The sequence below is a fragment of the Bacillus rossius genome, chromosome 2, assembly GCF_032445375.1.
Source record: "Bacillus rossius redtenbacheri isolate Brsri chromosome 2, Brsri_v3, whole genome shotgun sequence".
NCBI lineage: Eukaryota > Metazoa > Arthropoda > Insecta > Phasmatodea > Bacillidae > Bacillus > Bacillus rossius.
In genome coordinates this window covers 51,258,598-51,271,593 of record NC_086331.1, presented here as the reverse complement: position 1 = coordinate 51,271,593, position 12,996 = coordinate 51,258,598, and the positions used below count along the sequence as shown (strand labels likewise).

Below are 12,996 nucleotides of genomic sequence, written 5' to 3'. Positions count from 1 at the left end.
GTCAAAGCCTCCGTTGTCGAAAGGTTTAACAGAACATTGCATTCCAAGATGTGGTGACAGTTCACGGCTAACGGAAATATCAAGTGGCTTGACATTTTGTCGAAACTAATAAGCGAGTATAATTCCATGCTGCATTCTACCATGAAAATGAAGCCAAAGGATGTAAAGGACAATCGTCTGCTTCAAACAGTGTTTTCCAACACGAATAAGAAAGATCCACGAAAGCTTAATGCTAATGTCGGCGACATTGTGCGTATCTCCAATCATAAAGGTGTCTTCGAGAAAGCAATGCGAACTGGAGTCCTGAACTTTCCCGTGTGACACATGTTCGTGAATCAGAGCCTAGGACCTAAAACCTCGAAGATTTGGACCACAAACCTATCCATGGCGGCTTCTATGCAGAAGAGATTCAGCCTACGTTGTATCCCGATACGTACCTGGTGGAGAAGATTATAAAAGGAAGAAAAGGACGGTCCTACATCAAGTGGTGGGGCTTTCCACCTCGCTTTAATTCGTGGGTGGCTGATGCAGAATCGATAAATCCAAAAGACTTTAGGTATTTGTCTGTGTTTTTTTTTGTACTTTTAGTAGTATAGAATTTATGTTATAAATAATTTGTTTTTTAAAAATACCTGCGATGTTTTTATTTTCTCACCCTATCACTTTTGTGTTATTTTTTAAAATAAAAGTGGTTTTGTATCACCTAAGGATCGAACCAAGGCCCTTAGTCGATATAATCAATCATTATATAGATAACAAATTTATTTAATGAATTTTGAAATATTTCCTGAATTTATAGGTTAGCTATTACGAATTTCCAATATGGTGGTCTTGATGGCTTATAGGATGATGGTAGTAGAGGATTTAAAGTCTCTTTAAGAATTTTGAACATGGTTTATTGAAATTATTATTTTTTACAAAAAAATAAACATTATTGCATCGATCGGGTATCGAACCGAGGACAGGAATCAGTCGAATCAATATGTAAATTATTAAGTGATTTATTTAATGAATTTTGGAATTTTTCCCGCATTTCTAGCTAAATAATTACGGATTTCCAAGATGGCGTCCAAATGACAAGATGGCGGGTGTCACAGTAATAATAAATGATTACTGCACTCTAGTGGGTAAGAATTAAACTAACATGGCGTCAGCGCAATCTAGCCGACGATAACGTGATGGTGGCTTCCAGCAACGAAGACAAGATGGCGAACATGACGTCATGTTACCTGACGATATATATATACTTTAACATAAGGGGTGGCGGTCAGTTTGCCAGCACCCACCATGGGGTAGAAGGATCGGTCGCCATTTTTATATTTTGTAATCGTCGGGTTCGAACCGAGGACTCCGAGCTCCATGTCGTAAATGAATGTTTTTTTAAATTATTTTATTAAAATTTTATTATTTAATTTTTTTATAAATTTTAAATTTTTTTTCATTAAAATCGGATGATAAATAAAAAAGTTAAAGATGGCGACCGTAACGGAAATAGCAACGGTGACGTCATAAAACAAAACGCCGGAATTTTCGAGAAAACAAATGACGTCATCCAAAATGGCGGATCCAAAATGGCTGCCAGGGTCAAGGTCAAGGTCAAATGTCAAAGGTCATCCAAGATGGCCGCCGTGACGTCACAATCCAAGATGGTCGCCTTGACGTCAAAATCCACGCAATCCACACCCTGGATCCTGTGCCCGGAGGAACATTCCTATACTACTGCGCAGGAATACCCACGAAGTGCTATTCATTTGGGTACAATATGTCGCATTATTATCTACAGCGCAGCGTAGTTCTGGAACAAAAATCACCATTTGAATAAATTTGTTTACGAACTCTCAAACGAATTATAATATACATCCTAGGCTTCATAGACGACCCTGAAATGATAAATACAAGAAGAAATATTTATACAATCATGTGCAATCTAAAGGACGATTCAAGTAAGCATTGATATAGGACTTGATTGTGTAAGGAACAGTTGAGCCTAGTTTCACGTGTGAGGAACCTGCACAGAAAATAATGTTTGTACTTTTACAAAAGATTCCCTTAGAACTCAGTTGTCACGAAAGAGTTCATAATACTACAAGAAAACTACTGTGAATATCCTCAACACATTGCTATGGTTATTTTTACATATACAAAATAATGGAAGTAATACTGAATATTTATTGTCACGCTTACGACGCTTGGCAAATAATTTAAAATTTTTATTTATGTTTTAAAATAAAGCATTAGCTAATGTTAATAACCATGTAAAAAAATAATCAAATATTTAACTATTAGACTTTTTGTGTTTTACTATCCTTTTTAATGTGTGTAGTTATTAATACTGGAAATATATTTAAGATACGATTTACAAATAACTTTAACAATAGTAGGGACAGGGAGAACACAAAACATAAATGTCCGGGCAGGAATCTGAACCCAGTAACACTGCGAACATATTGTTGTAGTGATACAGTTGCTTTCACAAAAATATACTGATTAACAAATATCTATAATTTTCCATGATTATTTCAGTATCATTTACAAAAAAAATTACAATGTTATTAACAGGGACGTAACTAGACTAGTTTCCACCAGGGGCAAGAACACATCTCGGCGCCTCTTTTTTTCCATACCAAACAAACAAAAAACTGCAACCGCGCTGCTGCGTAACTCCCGCAACAGCGGGATTAGCAACTCTTCCCCACACTCATGCCCCAAGGCCAACCAAAGGTAAATAGCTTATTCCCTTATTCCCCGGGCAATGTGTGAGTACCATTATAAAAACACAAAAAATTAAGTGCAGTCAACATTTACTATCAGACCTACTTAGGATTACAACCCCCTCCACGTATACATTGCATGTAACACATAGATGCCCTATACAAAAAAATATATATAAAACTATAGTTAAACAAAAAATCTAAAGTTTTAGTCCTGTGCGCGCACTTTCCCGTTTGCTCGCGGCTCATACGGCAGTCCTCATGATAATACGTAAACGTACTTGAACTGTGTCCGTGCACTCCATCCAAATTATGACTATGTGGGCCCGAGTGACAAGTTCATTAACTTCTTTAAGTTCATTCATCCACTACAAAAATTATTGCCGGTCCTGAAGAAAGTCAAATTATGTTGCGAATCACAGTCTATTTTAGAATTTAGTATTTCATAGCCCCGACCTTCGCCTATTCTGGCCATAACAAGTATGAGCGTCGACTCCTTACTTTGAGCATGTTGAGTGGGGCCCCAGCTGGTGGTCAACGCGCCTCCGCGCCGTTACCACACCGCGGGCCAGACGGTCGCACCGAACCATCCTCCTGCTGTCGAGTCCGGCTTGCAAGTCCCGTACCGCACACTCGCGCGCCACCGCTGAGCGCGTCACTCGGCTACGTCACCATCGAGCTTCTTCGGCCGTCCTCGGGTACACTCGAAACAACGACACCCACACATGACTAGACGGCCGTTGAGCAAACGGTTTCACGTTCTTAGAGTCCTCCTAATGCAATTAAAAAAAAAAACTAATAAACATAACTGTGAATAATGAAATAACAATAACCAAATAATTAAATTATTAATTACAAAAACAGTTACCGGAAACGGTAACAAAACCTTTCCCGACAAAACCTCATATCGCCACCACTTATTAATTCAACTGTTTCAAATAGTTTGTATTCAACTTATATGGTATAATAAATAGCTTTATTTGCTGTCATTTCATTTTTAATACATCGCAAATTGGATAGTAAGTGGGAAAACAAATATGTTAAATATTTTACCATATACATGTATGTATCTTTAAATACAAATATTTCAGTTCATCTGTCCTCCAACATTTTTGTGTTTCTAACACTCCGATATTGAAGTAAATATCTATAGTGAAAATTACTCTGCCAGGTTAAAGCCCCCTACCCCCCCCCCCCCCTCGCCGGAAACCCTCAGGGCACAAGTCCCGTCTGCACCAATCTAGTTACGCCCCCCGCTCTACAATGTATTGATGGGTCGCTTTAGGGTGGCAAGAAAAACTTTTAACACTTGTGTTCTATAACCGATTGTTTGTTATAACGAATTGTTTTCGTCGACTTACTCAAATGCGAGAATAACTGTTTGTTTTTTCGAACTTAGCCAGTAAGGAGGTAAATGCTACAGATTCGAGAAGCCTTAAAAAAAAAGTTAAATTTTACTGAGATTTATTTCTGTCTCTACTTATTTTCTATCTCACTAGACTTATGATTGTGACAATTCACCACCAAATCACCGAGCAATGTTTAAATCAAATACAAAATTGTTTGATTGTTATTAATAAATAGGGAAATGAATAGTTTAAGGATTCCTCGACTTCTATTTCTAGATTCCATAAACCTCTTCATTTTAGTGCAAATTCCGTTTGTTCATTTTTTTCTGGTATTGAGACGTTTTCAACAGTTTTCGCGTTATTTGGCCTTTCTTTTGTTTATCCGCTTTTCCATTTCCTCAAAACCCACTAATACGTGTAAACCTTATATGTAGAGACCTGCAAAATTCTGGTTCTAAGTAATGTTCCACACACTCGATCTTAATGTGCATGAGACAGAGCGATGCTGGTGCTCTCTAGGAACAAGAGCAGAAACATAGGTGGCGAACATTACATCATCCAAGATGGTGACCTCCAACAGAACAAAAAACAACATGGTGGTCGTGACGTCATCAAATATGGTGGCATATAAAATACAAAAATAGGCTGGTGGACGCGATGTCAGAATCTAAGAAAGTGGTTGTGATGTCATCCAAGACAGCGGTCTCCAGCAAACGTAACAAAATGGCCACCATAACGTCAACCAAGATTGCGGACTCCAGCAGACGAAAAAAGATTGCGGACGTGATGTCAGAATCCAAATTGACAGAATACTCTCGATTTCAAGTTGGCGAAACTAAAGATGGTGGACGAAGTCAAGGTAAAAGGTCAAGGTCAAGGGTCAAATTCAACTAAGATGGCCAGCGTGACGTCAGTCGGCGGTCGGTCATTGATCCCATCCTCAATACCCACCCTGGACCCTGTAGCCGGACCGGCTATGCCCCCTACTACCATATTTTCGTCATTGGCTGCTTCCGTATTATATCTACCTTCTGTCGGAAGTGAAAATAGTTGGAAAATATCTATTTTCATTATTTTATTATTAGCTTCCTGTGTTTCATTAATAGTCAAAGACTCACGAAGCAATTAAACTGTTATTTAAATATATGATAGGAATCGTTTTATACTGACTTCAAATGATAAAACGAATTTTGCAGGTTTCGTACAACACATATGTAGGGGCAGGTATTTTTCGCGAAAAGATTTCGAGAGTATCTGTGTGTTTAAACATTGCAACATCCTCTGTGTTCCGTGAATGGTTGAGTTTCTCTCAGGTTCCTGTCTACTGTCAGCACACGAATTGCATCAATTTTGTGCGCAGGCAATCTCGTCCTGGTTGGCCTGGTCAAAGGTGGCAATGGCTCCCCTTGCAGACGGCCTCCAATCACAACCAAGAAACTGTTGGCGCGGGTTTACTTTACTGCACTCTAGCGAGTGCTCAGATTATTTCGCGAAAAAATATATGCCCCAACACATAATGTATTTGGAGTTGTCTGAAAAATTCGCGAAGTTTTTCTACCTCCAGTAACAATTCAAGTCATTTTCCTGTCTTTAGGTCCGTCAGCGGTAGGGAGAAAAATTTTTTTGTCGCCTTTAAGTTGTTGGAGGGTTTTCCGGTAGTTATTCCGTGGGTAGCCTTGGGGTGAAAAAAAAATTTTTGTCCCTGCGTTTCTGGTTTCTTTACAAGCTGCGGCCTTAGAGCTGAAATCGTAAATTTTGACACGTGGACGACGTCAATACCGATACAATTCCTTACGCACCTCGCTTCTTCCGCGCTTCATTTCTTTTTTTTTCCCCTCTCTACCCCCATCGCCAACTTCAAAGTGGTAAAAAAACTTTGGAAGACGGAACCCCATCCCAGGCTCAGGTATAGTCTGTTTCTTATAACTCGTCTGGAATTTGACATTTCTCGACAGCAGCACCAGTGATACCCAGTTACTAAATGGTCCATGCAAAGCATCATGTAATGTTTGTTTTCGAACACTGACGATCACTTGATTTTTGATTTAGTTCAATTTTTTGGACATACGCCATTGCCATTTTGCACAGTTTTTCATGGAATAAAATCCAAGAATATAATAATAAATAAAAATGAAAACATAAATTCAAAGAGAACAAGCATAAATCAGCTGATGTTGAACAGATGGGCCAAAGGATGAAACTATGGATAACACAATGACGACAGCACAGACAAACACATTGAAACTTTAAATACTAGACAGCACAATAATTCTATGGAAAGAATTTAGTCATGGAAAATTAACCCGGGAATATTTCCATTCCTTACTTTTCAGGAAAGTCAAAGTTACAGGAAACAGACTATATCTCTCTGTCCCGCCGCATACTAAATGAACCATTGCGCTGTTTAAAATTTGAAGTTTCTAAACGAGTCAGTGTTACAATGAACAAAACAAAATCGCCTTTAGGATCTGGTGTAAGAATTCCTGGACATTCTAAATAGACAATTAAAACAAGCAAATACTAACAGTTTATTGATGGACAGCTAGGAACAGGAATAAATTTACTGGGTGCAGTGACCTTTGCTAGAGATTTAACAATCCTCTACATACGCACGTAAATGTCTCTAAAGGAAAAAAATACTAATGCTTGGATTCTGGTTTAGACCAATTCCATGAAAATGTTGTACCTTACGTTTCGGCATGACTTGTCACAGCCATCCTCAAGGAATTTTTTGGCACATTATAAATCCGAGAGTATTCAATTAGACCATGATCACCTTAAATATATGCAGAAACTGCCACGCTAAGTTCTTCTGAGTTACATTTCCCGTATTTTACCCGTATGATCATCCTAAAATACAGGCATGCCCCCAAAATTATAACTAGTATAATTTATTAAACAGTATTGTGACTTAAAATTGCGAGAAAAAAAATCCAATCACTGAGACTAGTTTAGTTCTATGTTCTACCATCCACAAATACACTTTGCTTCACTAGGTGGCAAAATATAACATTTTAAAAAATATCTGAATGGCGAATTCATTGTTTTTTTTTTTTCAATTGAGATTTCAGGATATAATAACCAATTGTTCTTAACCTATAGACAAGACAGACCCTAAAGAAAGAACGGGGCAATATGTATGAAGTTTAGGAGAAGTATGTTGGCAGTTACGAGGCGAGACAGGATCAGGAACGAAATGGTGCAAGCAAAACAAGAATGATAGAGCAGAATTAGACTGGAAGAAGGCCTCAAGGAAGACCAAGGAGAGGATGGAAAGAGCAGATAGTTAAAGGGGTGCAGCAGAGAGGAGGAAAATGGAAGTGAGTGAAGGAGGAGGAATGGTGGAGAGACGGAGGAAGATGGAGGCATTTTACTTTAATGACTCGGCAGCAGTTTATGATGATGATGACAGCCAAAAAATGTAATGTAGTGTTAAACGTAGAAATTTTAGCTCTCTAGGCATCTGCGCAGATTTTACTTATTGAAATTAAATTTCAAAGGTTTGAAAAACATCCATTTATAGTCATTTGTATATTTTATTTCATTTTTAATGCGATGACTCTTCATCATATATCAGTATTTTTCAAAATAACCATTCCATATTTTAATAAGAAGTTAACTTACCTAAATTAACATCTCTACTTATAAATTTTTATTTTATTGGGCTAACTAACGCCCCTGCTTTTATGCCGTTGGGCTGAACTATGGAGGCTTACAAGCTAGAATCACATACCAACAATAACAAAGAAAACGTTACATACCGACAATTAAACCTTACTTTTGATTCGAACCCAGAGCCACTGTACGAAGGAGGTAAGCAAAAATAAAATCTCTCAGGTCCTCACGATTCGAGGCCCAGAAGTAAGAAACGCTCGCTCCAATACCAGTGAGGCCTAAACAGGGCTATAGCAATTCCGTGCAATCATTGGTTAGCATAGAAGACTTTAAAAACGTATAAAAATGCTTCATTTTGGTGATTGCACCACAGTGGTCTTTACATGCCATTGACGATCCTGAGACAGTTATAATCAAGGAAACGAAATGGGTACCTTATCACTTATAACTCCGCCAAAAAGATGCGACCTTGTCATCGACCAATGAGCATTCGAAAAATGTGTATTTATACATAGGCAATTTGAGTCCAGTCTGCATTGAAATGCTGCTGCTGCAGACTGGACTCAAATTGCCTATGTATAAATACACATTTTTCGAATGCTCATTGGTCGATGACAAGGTCGCATCTTTTTGGCGGAGTTATAAGTGATAAGGTACCCATTTCGTTTCCTTGATTATAACTGTCTCAGGATCGTCAATGGCATGTAAAGACCACTGTGGTGCAATCACCAAAATGAAGCATTTTTATACGTTATTAAAGTCTTCTATGCTAACCAATGATTGCACGGAATTGCTATAGCAGCAGCATAATCGTAGATATATTTGCAAGATTAAGTTAAGAGAGACAGTTTCAGGGCCCAACACTCGTTCCGAAAATCCTCAGAGAGGAAACTGTGTAGACCAGGTCCGGGGGATGCTCGGAGCGTGTATGGCACGCGACCGCACAGTACTGTACCTGAGCGTATGTGGCACGCGATTTCACAGTACCTTACCTGAGCGGGCATGGCACGTGACCACGCATTACTGTACCTGACGTGTCTGGCACGCACCTGCGCAGTCCTGTACCTGAGCGTGTGTGGTACGTGACCACGCAGTACCTTACCTGAGATTGTGTTGCCTGTGACCACGCAGTACTTTACCTGAGCGTGTGTGGCACGTGACCACGCAGTACTTTACCTAAACGTGTGTGGCACGCAACTGCGCAGTAATGTACCTGAGCGTGTGTGGCCTGTGACTGCGCAGGACTGTGCCTGAGCGTGTGTGGCACGCGACTGCGAAGTACTGTAGCTGAGCGTGCGTGGCACGTGACTGCAGAGTACTGTACCTGAGCATGTGTGGCACGCGACCACGCAGTACTTTACCTGGGCATGTGTGGCACGCAACTGCGCAGTACTGTACCTGAGCGTGTGTGGCATGCGACTGCGCAGTACTGTATCTGAGCGTGTGTGAAACGTGACCACGCAGTACTTCACCTGAGCGTGTGTGGACTCGCTACAGCAGTCCAGTGCAGTTGGTGCTGCGGAACCATGTCTCATGACGTCAGGGAAGTGTATTTTAGAACCTTGTCTTTGACTGGTGGAAAGTTACGAGCACCATGATCGAAGAAAAAAAGAACACCCTTACGCGCGTCAAAGGAAAAATATTAAAAAGCATTGAGTCAAATACCACAAGAAACATTTTAGTAAAAAAAATTAATTTACAACATAAGGTGTACGCAACCTTAAAATATACTTGGACGAATAAAAATATTATTAATTGTCCATATGAGGTTAATGACATTATTATTTGTCATAAAATGGCTTATATGTAGTTTTGTCCTCATACTAAAATAAACAAAATTAAACAAGCTTCGGAAAGAGATGAATGTGTTTTTTATATGACATGTTATTTTAAAATAATTCAAATATTCTGCAAGGTGTGGTAGGTTTTTAATTTATAATCATAGTTTTTAAACTTCACTACCTACCTTCAAAAAATTCTCAGAGCCAATCTTTTGAATTAAAGGCATAGTAAAGGTCAATTTTATGGCAGCAAAGTTCCCTCAAAAATAAATCAAATGCTTACAAAAAAGTTTTGGATTCACATGAGTTTGCAGTTTACACGTCAGTTGAACTCATCACTTTGCAAAAGACAAAAAGCATAAGGTTTTCCCGTTTCTTTTATAATATTTGTAAGTTTGTGGGGGTGGTGCATCTGGTTCACAAGCACGTACACAGATGCGTTACTTTAATAAAAATACGCCAGTCAAATACTACCTGTTTGAGGGCATTTTCCCGGTACTGTTTCGGGAAGACATGAAAAAACCAGGCGAGTATTCAAGCCCGAATGGAATGCAAGTCCAGGGCCTGGCTGCTGAGTCCTTAGTCTGTGTTTTTGTGTGTTACCTTCTTTGATAACCTAATTTCGACTAATACGCTTAACATATTTTACTTTATAGTTACGGAGAATGCTGGTCACATGTTTTCCACAGATTTTCGTTAATTTACGAGTACTGAGGTCACTTCCTTTGAACATGAACTAACAAAAATATTCTTTGTTAGTAAGTAAATCATCCAAAAACTGGTTCAGACTACACTGTTAGAAATTACATTAAATTTACGGACTATTTAATGAAGAATTAAGAGTTCTTCGTTATTAAATAATTCTTTGAAACTATGCCGTATTTTTATCTCCACGTTGTATGTTTCGTTCTAAACAAAGACAAACTAACACGTGGACAAAAGAAAAGTGTTCCTAACATGTTTTTGAAAGTTTTTTTTTAATACTTCATGAATATTCTTTGGGATTCATGTTCAAAGAAAGTGACTTCTGTGTCAGTAAATTTACGAAGATAGCCGTAAATTTAAGAAGATCCCTGATTAATTTGTAACCAGTGTTCTTCGTAAATTGAATGTGAATAATTCTAACAGTGTACAGCAAAAGCACACTTATTACTTCCGCATGTGCCTTTACCCGATTAATACCAAAAAACACAACCAGGAAGTCGGAGTATGGCGTAGTTTCTACGAAGAAACTGAAATATGAAATTACGAAAAATTTATTCTTTTTAGGTGAATCCTTCGTGGAAAGTATATAAATTTACTGTAATTTCTAACAGTATAGGGAGTGGAAATTCGCGTGCTGTGTGTCGTCTAAGCTAGCCTGACAACCCTCTGGTTACTCGGGAAAATGCAACCTGTTGATTGGCTATATTGCTAGAAATTACAGCTCAAATTAACGAGATTTCGTAATTTCAGTATAAACTACGCCTTATTTCCACTTCCGAATTCTGTTTTGCGGTTTAATGAGAGAAAACACAGAAGTGGGAGAAATAAAAAGTTTTAAATGAATCTTAACCTATTTTTGAATGTTTTTCTTATATATTATTCTTGTGGGTGGTTCATGTTCAAAGTAAGTGAACACTGTACCCGTAAATTTACGAATATAATAACACATTTACGAAGATTTCTGGACAATTTGTAATCAGGTTTTTCGTAAATTTAAGGTGAAATTTGTAACCGTGTGCTGATTTGCAAGATGACTCGAATGGATAGCCTATGATTCGATGATTCTTTGATTGATGGTCCCTCATTGGACCACAGTCCTTCATATAAACTATGGGTCAATAGCAGAATCAACGTAAAGGTAGGGGCCTACATGTATTTTAATTTTAGCTAATCGCAAAACTAATCCACAAATTTTTCCGGTCTCTATCAACGAGACGCTAAGTACCGAGGAAGGGGGAAAAAAATAGCTGAACGTAGCTTAGCAATCGGAATTCAACTACAAAATCACTTTACTTAATCTGCAGTAATTTGTAAAAATCTTGCAATACTTACACCACAATAGCATTGTTTGTAGAGACCTACAAAGTTCGCGCTATTGCGCTATGGATGCAGGCCATAATGCATACCACTATTCGTTTAAATGGTGTTCTCATTGGATCGTCGGCACTTCGGTTCACAAGTGTGTGGAATTTATTGTCACCAGAAAGTAACCAGAATTTAGCAGGCAGTCCTATATAGTTATGTGGCATCATAAATTTTCATATTCTTTATTTTTTGAATAATTCTTAATAGGAAATATTTTTTTTCTAAACTATATAATAAATTCACCTTTCTATTACAGATTACATGTGGGTTATTTTATTTTCTAATATTACTGTAAGTCGTGGGATTTCCTCCTAAATCTATTCAAATAGCTCTCTTACATTTTATGTTTCATTTATAATTTCCTGAGTATACGATCTAATGATGCAATTTTTTATAATTATGATCAATCGCATGAACATTTACGGATGAAAAATAATTTTGAACAATTATCTGGTGAGAATATTGCTGACCCAATAAATGCACGAGATTGACAGAAATAAATTTGCAAGAAAGTCCCTTAGCTATTCACAAGCGCCACGATTACTTCGCGGATTCATTTCACTCCATGCTAGTCTAAACTTGCCTATGAATAAATTGACCATTTCTGAACAAGGTCACATCCTTTGGAAGGTTGCACATTATTCGGTAAACACTTCTTCGTCTTCTTGGTTATACCTAACTGGCTCCAGGTCTTAAAGGGCATTGTGGTTCAATCATCAACGTAAAGTAGATATATGCCTACGAATTTGCGAGATAGTGGTGCCTCAACTAGTCAGCAATTACAAGAAAAACGGAACGACCAATTCGTCGCGTGATACCGAGCCTTAAAGGCCCCACATACAATGAGTTCGGACTGATCAATCGGAACTTATCAGCCGGAACTTATCAGTCGGAACTGTCGTGCGTGATCAAGGACCGTGGAACTGATAGACTGACGAACTGAAGGCTTCCCATCAAATCGAACTGTGGGGTCGAGAGCCCTTAGTCCGAACTGCCGTGTGTGGGAACAGCGTCTCGCCGGTCCAAACTATCAGTCCATCAGTCCATCAGCTGAGTGTCATGACAGACATCTTTGTTTATACTCTTTGCTTTCTTTTCTATATATATGATTTTCCTTTTCCATTTTATATCTGCAAGTGCAATGCAATCCAAAGTTTCTTCAAAATTGTACGATGAAACGATACACACAACAGCAACAGCGACCACAAGACTGATCGTTTATGAGGAAAGCTTCAAACTGACAGTTATGGCTATGCGATCCGAACTGATCACCTGGACTGATAGTGTGTGCACACTGCTAAAATTGTTTCCCCTCAATTTACCAAGAACGCTTGTTACAAATTATCCAGGGATCTTCGTAATTTTACAGACACTGAGTTCGCTTACTTTAAACATGAATGTAAAAATAATAATCTTCGTATATTAGCAAAATATTCAAAAACTGACTTAGTCTACAGCAGAAACACTCTT

At 38.3% G+C, this 12,996-nt stretch overlaps 1 protein-coding gene across 3 annotated transcripts in view; it reads left to right on the top strand.

Annotated features, from left to right (window-relative positions):
- Positions 1 to 12,996, top strand: part of LOC134529281 (zinc finger protein rotund-like) — a 368,803-nt gene that overhangs the window by 213,895 nt on the left and 141,912 nt on the right. The window lies entirely within an intron of this gene.